Below are 8,768 nucleotides of genomic sequence, written 5' to 3' on the forward strand. Positions count from 1 at the left end.
TGCTGACTGGGCAAGTGTACCGACTTGCCAGTCCCTAAAACTCCCCTTTTCTTCATATTAGTCACCCGTATGGTAGGCCCACGTGCAGGGTGCATTGTAAATATAATACAAGCCCTGATGTGTGTGGCATGTCCTAATAGTGAATTACAGCCATTTTAGTTTTTCACTATTTTAAGGCTACCTGTTCTCCATAGGCCAGAATGGGCTACTAGATTATTACATGTTTATAAACCTAGCAGACTCAGAGAACATGGTAGAAATTCGAGTTTAGTATACCTGGACTCAGAATAATAAAATACACCTATTAGTGAAGTTTATTTTTATATTCTTTTGTTTGCAAATACCACTTTTAGAAAATAGGTACTTGCTTGCCTAACCATTTAAGCCTGCCTCTGCGAGGTTGTGTATTCCTTGTCTGGAGTTTGAGTGGCAGGGTTGGGGGATTCCAGGAGACAGAATGAGTCAGCCCAGTGGTGAATAGAGAGATCTGCATCTAGATGGGAGAGAGGAGTTGCACCTGGAACCTGAAAAGGACTGTGCCCGCCCCCCACAGTGCAGGCTCCACCCCCTGTGGTGCGTCTGATGTCTCTGCCCTGCACACTGTAAGAAGAGAAGGAAGACTGTCAACAAAGTGCTCCAGGACTGTACTTGCCTTCCACAATGTTGGCTCCACCTCCGGTGGGGCATCTGATTTGCCTGCCCTCCGCTGTGAAAGGAAAGGAGAAGTCTGGTAAACAGAGTTTCAGAACTGGTTTTGACTGGGCACAGGCTCCTCTCCGCTCAGAGAACAAAGGATTTTGGGGTATAAATATTGGCACCCTGATCCCATGAAATTAGATCACTTCTGGACTTACAAGACAAACCCTCTGCTGCGGAGAAGGAACCTGAAGAAACGGAGGAGAGACTATTCCCAAGCTGAAGTGCTGCTTGGGGGATTGGCCTGCAGTGGTTGCCTGACTGCCAAAGAGTGGAGAAAGAACTTTGTGGACTTTTCTTTCAACTTGTGCAATGATCTCCAAGGGCTTGGAAGAGAGCTTGCCCCCTGACCGAAGTCCAGGGAACAGTGGACTTCACCAGCCTTTGTGAATTGCTGCTGGAAACAAGTGGCTACAGAGGCATGGAGCTGTGACCAACTCTCACGACCGGCCCGGTGTCCTGTAGGCACCGCATCAAGCAACGTCCGACTCGACCAACACAAAATCTGCGCTCACAGACTCCGTCCTGACGCCGTAGCCTGCTCCTCGCCTGGGAGACACCGCGACGCGCAACGCCTCGCTACACCGAATCAAACTGGTCTGACCGACGCGGTCACTGCTGCTGACTTCGAGTCCTGTGACCGCACCGGAGTTGGGCACTGCCTCGCATGCTTCGCAACGCACCGCCTGACTTGCACCGCTGTCCGGACTGATCATCGCCAGCTCCCGAACTCCGGCTCGCTCGCCGCACTGCAAGCACCGCATCGAAGCACCGTCTCACCCTGCAACGCAATCCTTGGATCCACCGACTCTGTCAACGGCCCGCTGCCTGCACCGCATCAAGGGACAACGCATCCGGCAACGCTTTCCTTCTGCTCTGCAACGATCACCGGAACCAGCTCGCACATCCGTGCCGGCCGCCCCAAGTAAAAGGTACTGTGACTGAGTCTGTCGACCATTGAGTGGGCCCGTACCGACGCGGTCCGCTGGATTTGCTAGACTCAACAACGCTGTAGCCCGTCCGGGCTACCGACTCGCACAGAACCTTGACTTAAGCCTTTTTAACAATAACTCTTGAAAGCTAATAGTATTGTGGATTCTTTTTGTCGTTCATTGGTCTTGTGGTAACTCTATATAAAATATACCTTTTTTTGATATAATACCTGGTGTGGTGTCCATTTGTAGTGTCGCGGCCCAGCAACAAGAAATTTGGGTAGCTCAGGAAGTGAGCTTTGTTGAGTTGGAGGTGGAATCCAGCTCAGAGGGTGGCAGCAATATTCAGTTATCTAGTGCTGAGGGAGTAGTACACATGCCCAGAGATGTGGCACCTGACTTGGAGGGGGTTAACATACACCAGGAGGTTCAAGTACATGAGTTAGCTCCAGTAGTGCGCAGTGTCCCTGAGGGGAATAGGGTAACTGGCATAGGGGTTCATAGTCCTAGTGGTGGGAGGGACACTCTACTGACTCTAGATGAGAGGTGCAGGGAGAGGAGTTCCCCCAAAGCTGAAGTCCTGTTATGTGAGTATGAAGACTGGCAGGAAGAGTGTGGGTTGTGTGACAGAGACAGTCAGATGCTATCTTGCCATGCTCAGGAGAGTGGTGTGGAGTATGTGTGTGAGGTACTGGATGGTGAGGTGAAGGATACTTTGGTTAACCCCTGTGGGGGGCTTTGTGATTCAATTGTGGGAGAGCATATTGTAAGTCCCTGTTTTCCAGAGCTATGCCAACACCTGTTGGAGATTGAGTTCTCTGAACCCAGGGAACTCACGTTGGAGGCAGACTTTTGGTGGATTCCAGAGGGTCTGGAGAGGCATGGGGGAGGGACCCTCTTGGGAATGGCTCAGGTATCTTCCAGTCCTGTGTGATGGAAGAGGTTCAGTGTAGCCCAGCTAGGTCCCAGTGTAGTGGGAGGGGTGTAGGGGCTCACGTCCTGTCTCAGAAGAGGAGGAGTGAGTGTGGGTTCTATCCCAAGGTACCCGAAACCCAGTCTCAGGGCCTGGATGGTTTCTTAAGGGAACATCAGGTTGGGGCCTAGGCTGTACTTGTAGGCCATTTGAGGAGGATCTCCTAGTGTCTAGAGAACGTGGAGCCACTGTAAGCAGAGCTCCAGTAGTTCTGGTGTCTGGAAGTGCCGCTCCAGTTGGGAGGGTGCAGAAGTCCAGCTGGAGGGGCGAGAGGCGGAAAGCGTCCCCAGTGGAAGAACCAGTGGGTCAGGGGCCAGCCAGAAGGACTGCATCACCAGTGAATGACCATGGTAACACCACTTCTGTCCTGGGGGATCTTCGCGCACTGTCAGATGGACAGGGGACAGGAGATTTGCACCAGGCAGACTATCACACAACACAGGAGTTAGGGGGGGCATGCGTGCTCCCAAGGAAGTCCTGGTGCACCAGGCAAGTGTTCAACTGAAGGGTTTGGTCCCTGAGTTGGGAAGCCGGGTACAGGTGTTACCTGACCTGGAGGGAGGGACATCTGTAATCAGTGTCCCTACCAGTCTGTCTTCTTGGTGTACCACTCCATGTGGGAGGGTACAGCCATCTGGAAGGGGGTTCAGAGGAAGGGAGTCCTCCCCTCTGACCCTGGTGCAGCCTGAGGCTTTAGACCCTAGGTTGGAGAGCCAGGTTCAGGTGATGTCTGACCTGGAGGGAGGGACAACTGTAAACAGTGTCCTAACCGGTTGGTCTTATAGATGTACCACTCCAGTTGGGAGGGTGCCATGCTCTGGAAGGGGGTGTAGAGGGATGGAGTCCTCGCCTCTTACCCCGGTGCAGCCCGAGGGTCTAGACCCTGGGTTGGAAGGCCATGTTCAGGGTGTCCCCCCTGACCTGGTTGCCCAGTTGCAGGATATAACCCCTGAACTGGTGGGTGAATTGTGCAGGACACCTGCCACAGGTGCCCTGACAATTCTAGAAGGGGGTACCGCTCCAGGTGGGAGGATACAAAGCCCCAAGGAGGAGGACCAGGTGTGGGAGAGCCCATCCCAGTATCTGGTCCAGCCGTCGGGTACAGGCCTGGGGCTGGTGGGTCAGTGCCAGGATGTCATACCTGACCTGACAGGAGGGAGAGCAGACAAAGGGTGGCAAGCACCTGGGGCTACTGCGCCCTGCTCTTGGATGCCACAGAGGTTTGAGAGCCCTGAGAGGCATAAGGCCTGGGTCTCATCCCTGACTACTGTCAGTGGCCACTGTGACTTGCTGTCTGTCTGTTGGGACACACCTGTGAGCAAGTTAAGGTTAGATGCTGCACAGGTGGTGTCCACAGGTGTGGAAAAGGGTTCCCCCTGGATTAGCTTGATAGACCCTGAGAGTATGGACAGAGGATTTGAAATGGGTTCAGATTGGCGTAGAACTGGAATATACCCCTGCTGTTGCGGGCCAGGTCCAAGTTCTAATGCCCTAAGCAGGGAAGCCCATCAAGGTAGTGATTGGTCTACCCTGCGTTTTGGCTGGAAGGGGGTTGTGTTGGACTTGGCCCTTTTTGCAGGGTCATCCCTGAACTTTTTGCCTTCCTCCTATATTTCTTCTGACCTGTTGTTGGCTATTTTATGACTCTGGGCACTTTACCACTGCTGATCAGCGCTAAAGTGCATATGCTCTCCCTATTGTAAATTGATGTATTGATTGGTGATTCCATGATTGACTATTTGGTTTACTTGTCAGACCCTAGTACAGTGCACTGAGTGTGCCCAGGGTGTGTAAATCCAAATGCTGCTAGTGTGCTTGCAGCACTGGTTGTGCCACCCACAGAAGCGGCCTTGTAAAATGTGTCTAAGGTCTACCATTGCAGAGCCTGCGTGCAGTCTGGTACTGTCCTGCTGACTGGGCAAGTGTCCCCACTTGCCAGTACCTTAAACTCCCCTTTTCTTCATATTAGTCACCCCTATGGTAGGCCCACGGGCAGGGTGCATTGTAAGTATAAGGTAGGACAAGCCCTGATGTGTGTGGCATGTCCTAATAGTGAATTACAGCCATTTTCGTTTTTCACTATTGCAAGGCTACTTGTCTTCCATAGGACAGAATGGGCTGCTAGATTATTATATGTTTATAATCCTAGCAGACTCAGAGAACATGGTAGAAATCGAGTTTAGTACACCTGGACTCAGAATAATAAAATAGATCTTTTAGTGAAGTTTATTTTAATATTCTGTGTTTGCAAATCCCACTTTTAGAAAGTAGGTATTTGCTTGCCTAACCATTTAAGCCTGCCTCTGCGAGGTTGTGTATTCCTTGTCTAAAGTTTGAGTGACAGGGTTGGGGGTTTCCAGGAGACAGAATGAGTCAGCCCAGTGGTGAATAGAGAGATATGCATCTAGATGGGAGGGAGGAGTTGCACCTAGGACCTGAATAGGACTGTGCCCGCCCCCCCCCACAGTGCTGGCTCCACCCCCTGTGGTGCGTCTGATGTCTCTGCCCTGCACACTGAAAGAAGAGAAGGAAAACTGTCAACAAAGTGCTCCAGGACTGTACTTGCCTTCCACGATGCTCGCTCCACCTCCTGGGGGCGTCTGATTTGCCTGCCCTGCGCTGTGAAAGGACAGGAGAAGTCTGGTAAACAGAGTGCTTCAGAACTGGTTTTGACTGGGCACAAGCCCCTCTCCCCTCAGAGAACAAAGGATTTTGGGGTGTACGTTTTGGGACCCTGATTCCATGAAATTAGATCACTTCTGGACTTACAAGGCGACACCTCTGCTGAGGAGAAGGAACCTGAGGAAATTGAGGAGAGACTATTCCCAAGCAGAAGTGCTGCTTTGGGGATTGGCCTGCAGTGGTTGCCTCACTGCCAAAGAGAGGAGAAAGAACTTTGTGGAATTTTCTTTCAACTTGTGCAAAGATCTCCAAGGGCTTGGAAGAGAGCTTGCCCCCGGACTGAAGTCCCAGGACCAGTGGACTTCACCAGCCTTTGTGAATTGCTGTTGGAAACAAGTGGCTACAGAGGCAGGGAGCTGTGACTGACTCTCACGACCGGCCCGGTGTCCTGTAGGCACCGCATCAAGCAACGTCCGCCTCGAACAACGCAAGCTCTGCACTCACCGACTCCATCCTGACACAGTCACCGAGCCTGCACTGTGACTGGGAGACGCCGCGACGTGCAACGCCTCGCTACACCGAATCAAACTGGTCTGACCAACGCGGTCACTGCTGCTGACTTCGTGTCCTGTGACTGCACCGGAGTTGGGCACCGCCTCGCACGCTTCTCGACGCACCGTCCGACTCGCACCGCTGTCCGGACTGATCAACACCAGTTCCCGATCTCCGGCTCGTTCGCCGCACCGCAAGCTGCAAGTACCGCATGAAAGCACCGTCTCGCCCTGCGACGCAAGCCTTTGATCCCCCCACTCTGTCAACGGGCCACTGCCTGCACTGCATCGAGGGACAACGCGTCCGGCAACGCTTCCTTTCTGCACCGTGACCATCACCGGAACCGGCTCGCACATCCGTGCCGGCCTCCCCAAGTAAAAGGTACTGTGACTGAGTCTGTTGACCATTGAGTGGGCCCGTACCGACGCGATCCGCTGGATTTGCTAGACTCTGTTATTTTCAACAACGACTCACACAGAACGTTGCCTTAAGCCTTTTTAACAAGAACTCTTGAAAGCTAATAATACTGGGGATTCTTTTTGTCGTTCATTGGTCTTGTGGTAACTCTATATAAAATATACCCATTTTTGATGTAAAACCTGGTGTGGTGTCCATTTGTAGTGTTGTCACTGGGTTACTGTATGTGGTCACAAATGCTTAACTTACACCGCCTCTGAAATAAGTCTAGACTGCTTGCGCCACGCCACCTAGAGGGTGAGCAGGGGTTATTTTAGGAGTGTAATCCCCCTTACTCTGACTAGAGGAGAGGGTCCCTATTTGTCACAAGTACCTACATGTGCCAACTAGAGACTCCCAATTCTATCAACAGACCTCTGCCATTTGAGGGCCTGGCTGGATAGTTTTGAGGAAGAGGTTTTGACAGTTGGCCTGTGGGAGCCGCCATATCATGGCCCCACTCAAGATTAAGATCTGCATTTCATGGCCCCATGGCAGACAAGATGAACATTTAGGAGAGATATCTGTGGTTCAAACAGAAAGGCACACTACACTGGTGCAGGAAAGAGATACACTTCTGGAGACGTGGGACCAGAGAACCTGGGACTGCATGGTACAGGCTGCCAGAGGAATCTTGTGCACATGGAGGGTTGCTGCCAGTGAAAGGGAACGCACGCCCTTCCTTAATAGTGGTAGGCCTGGGCTGACTACCTGCTGCTGTGTTACACCCTGAAATGCACTGTCCAATGGCTTGTTGGCTTGCCCCCTAGTCATTCCGAGGTCTCGGAAATATCAAAGATCTCCTACGTGCCACACTGTCTACTTGTGGCACCTAGAGAGCACTGCCCTCTTAAGTTCACACTTCATCTGCTGGATCCCAACTGGTAGCGCGGCATGAATGTGGAACTAAGACTTGTGCCTTGAGACTGAATTGCCATGTGCGGAGCCCCAGAAATCTCATCCACATCTAAGGTGTGTGGCCTCTGCATCGTGAGGGCCTCAGCACGCAAAAGCATCTTGTTGATGGTGAGCGGATTCACGTTTGTTGGATCTAGCATGTCCTGCTTCGTCAATTGTGCTGCATCTGTCTTGTGCGACCAGCGACTGCATGCTCATTGCGTGCAGTATCCGATTCAAAGGTTACGACCCTCGGAGTTGGGGATGTAACCATAGTAGTGTCTTGTTCTACCTAGTGAGACACTGCTGAATTTGCACCTGTGTGTGCAACCAGAATTGTCTAGTGCGATCCATATCAATTTGCACTAGAGGTTGTGCCTTATTTCCAGAGAGGTACGGAATCTGCAACTCTTCATTGTGTGTGACCAGAACTGTCTGGCGTGACCCATATCAACGTGCACCAGACATTGTGCCCAGATTGCCTGGTTGCGGCTTTGATTGGTGTTGTCCTGACGTGACGCTTCTTCCTTCTGAGAGGCTCACCTGCTTCATTCCCCATTAATCGATAGTTCCCTTTCTGGCACTCAGTGCAGCAGACCAACAGCCCTCTCCTCACCTGGCTCCCAACGACATTATGACTGGGCTGGAGGAACGCTTCAGAGAGCGATCAGAAGCGGGTCAAGGGACAGCGTGACCCCCTGTGCTTCGCAGTACTGGGCTGGTGCTAAAAGGCCCTTTCGGTACCTTTATGAGTGACCAACTATTGCTTTCAGTACACTTCTGCTCTGCATCCTGTGGGTGAAAATCCAGAGTGGCTGCCAAACCCCCATTTGATAACTGCCTCCTACTTATTCCTGCTACCTACCCCCACCTGCTTCCTTGGGGTCCTGACTAAGTGTGACTTCAGCTGTGTGCGGCCTATTATTCAGTGGGAGAGCTGGTTATCTTCCATCTGTAGGCGTAGGACAGTGGGGTGACATGGAGGGTGGAGGGAGCCTTGGGCCACTAGGTCTGCAGTGTGCTATAAATTGGTCACCTGGATATCAGTTGCAACACATAACAGTGCTGAATGTGTGTGTGTGTGTGCGAACATGTTCAATACGGACCTGCCTGAAATCCGTTGCACAGCGCATCAGTGCAGAGTGAGTGTGTTTGTGTGGGAGTGACAGTCTACTGACTGCCTGTGATGATTCACAACACTGGCTGGCGGTGTTGCCTTACACGTTGATTTCTTGCCAGAAGAACACTACAGTTGACATTGGTTGGACCCGTGCAGCCTCAGCCCACTGTGCCCCTAAAAAGTTTTACCATTCTTTGTATGTACATATTTCTGACATCGATGTGACCTGGGATGCACCCTATTAATGTGTGGGATTGAACTATAATAAATACTGCGGTGAGCCTTGGGTTGACAACGCGGGAGTGGTTAGAATAGGATCTGTCCCAGTGTGAGAATTATTGATGTAATTTCAAAACAGTTGGGCCTATTACTGCTAGTAATATTTCCAAGTGTGATTTATGCCCTTAAATACATGATATACTGATATACATGTTGTGTTCATTATTGTGTGTGTTTAAATACAAACGTTATTTACATACATCTCGTGTGAGTTCTGTTTTGTGATGCTCATTGGATTTAT

This window comes from Lissotriton helveticus, chromosome 4_1 (assembly GCF_964261635.1).
Source record: "Lissotriton helveticus chromosome 4_1, aLisHel1.1, whole genome shotgun sequence".
Taxonomy (NCBI): Eukaryota; Metazoa; Chordata; class Amphibia; order Caudata; family Salamandridae; genus Lissotriton; species Lissotriton helveticus.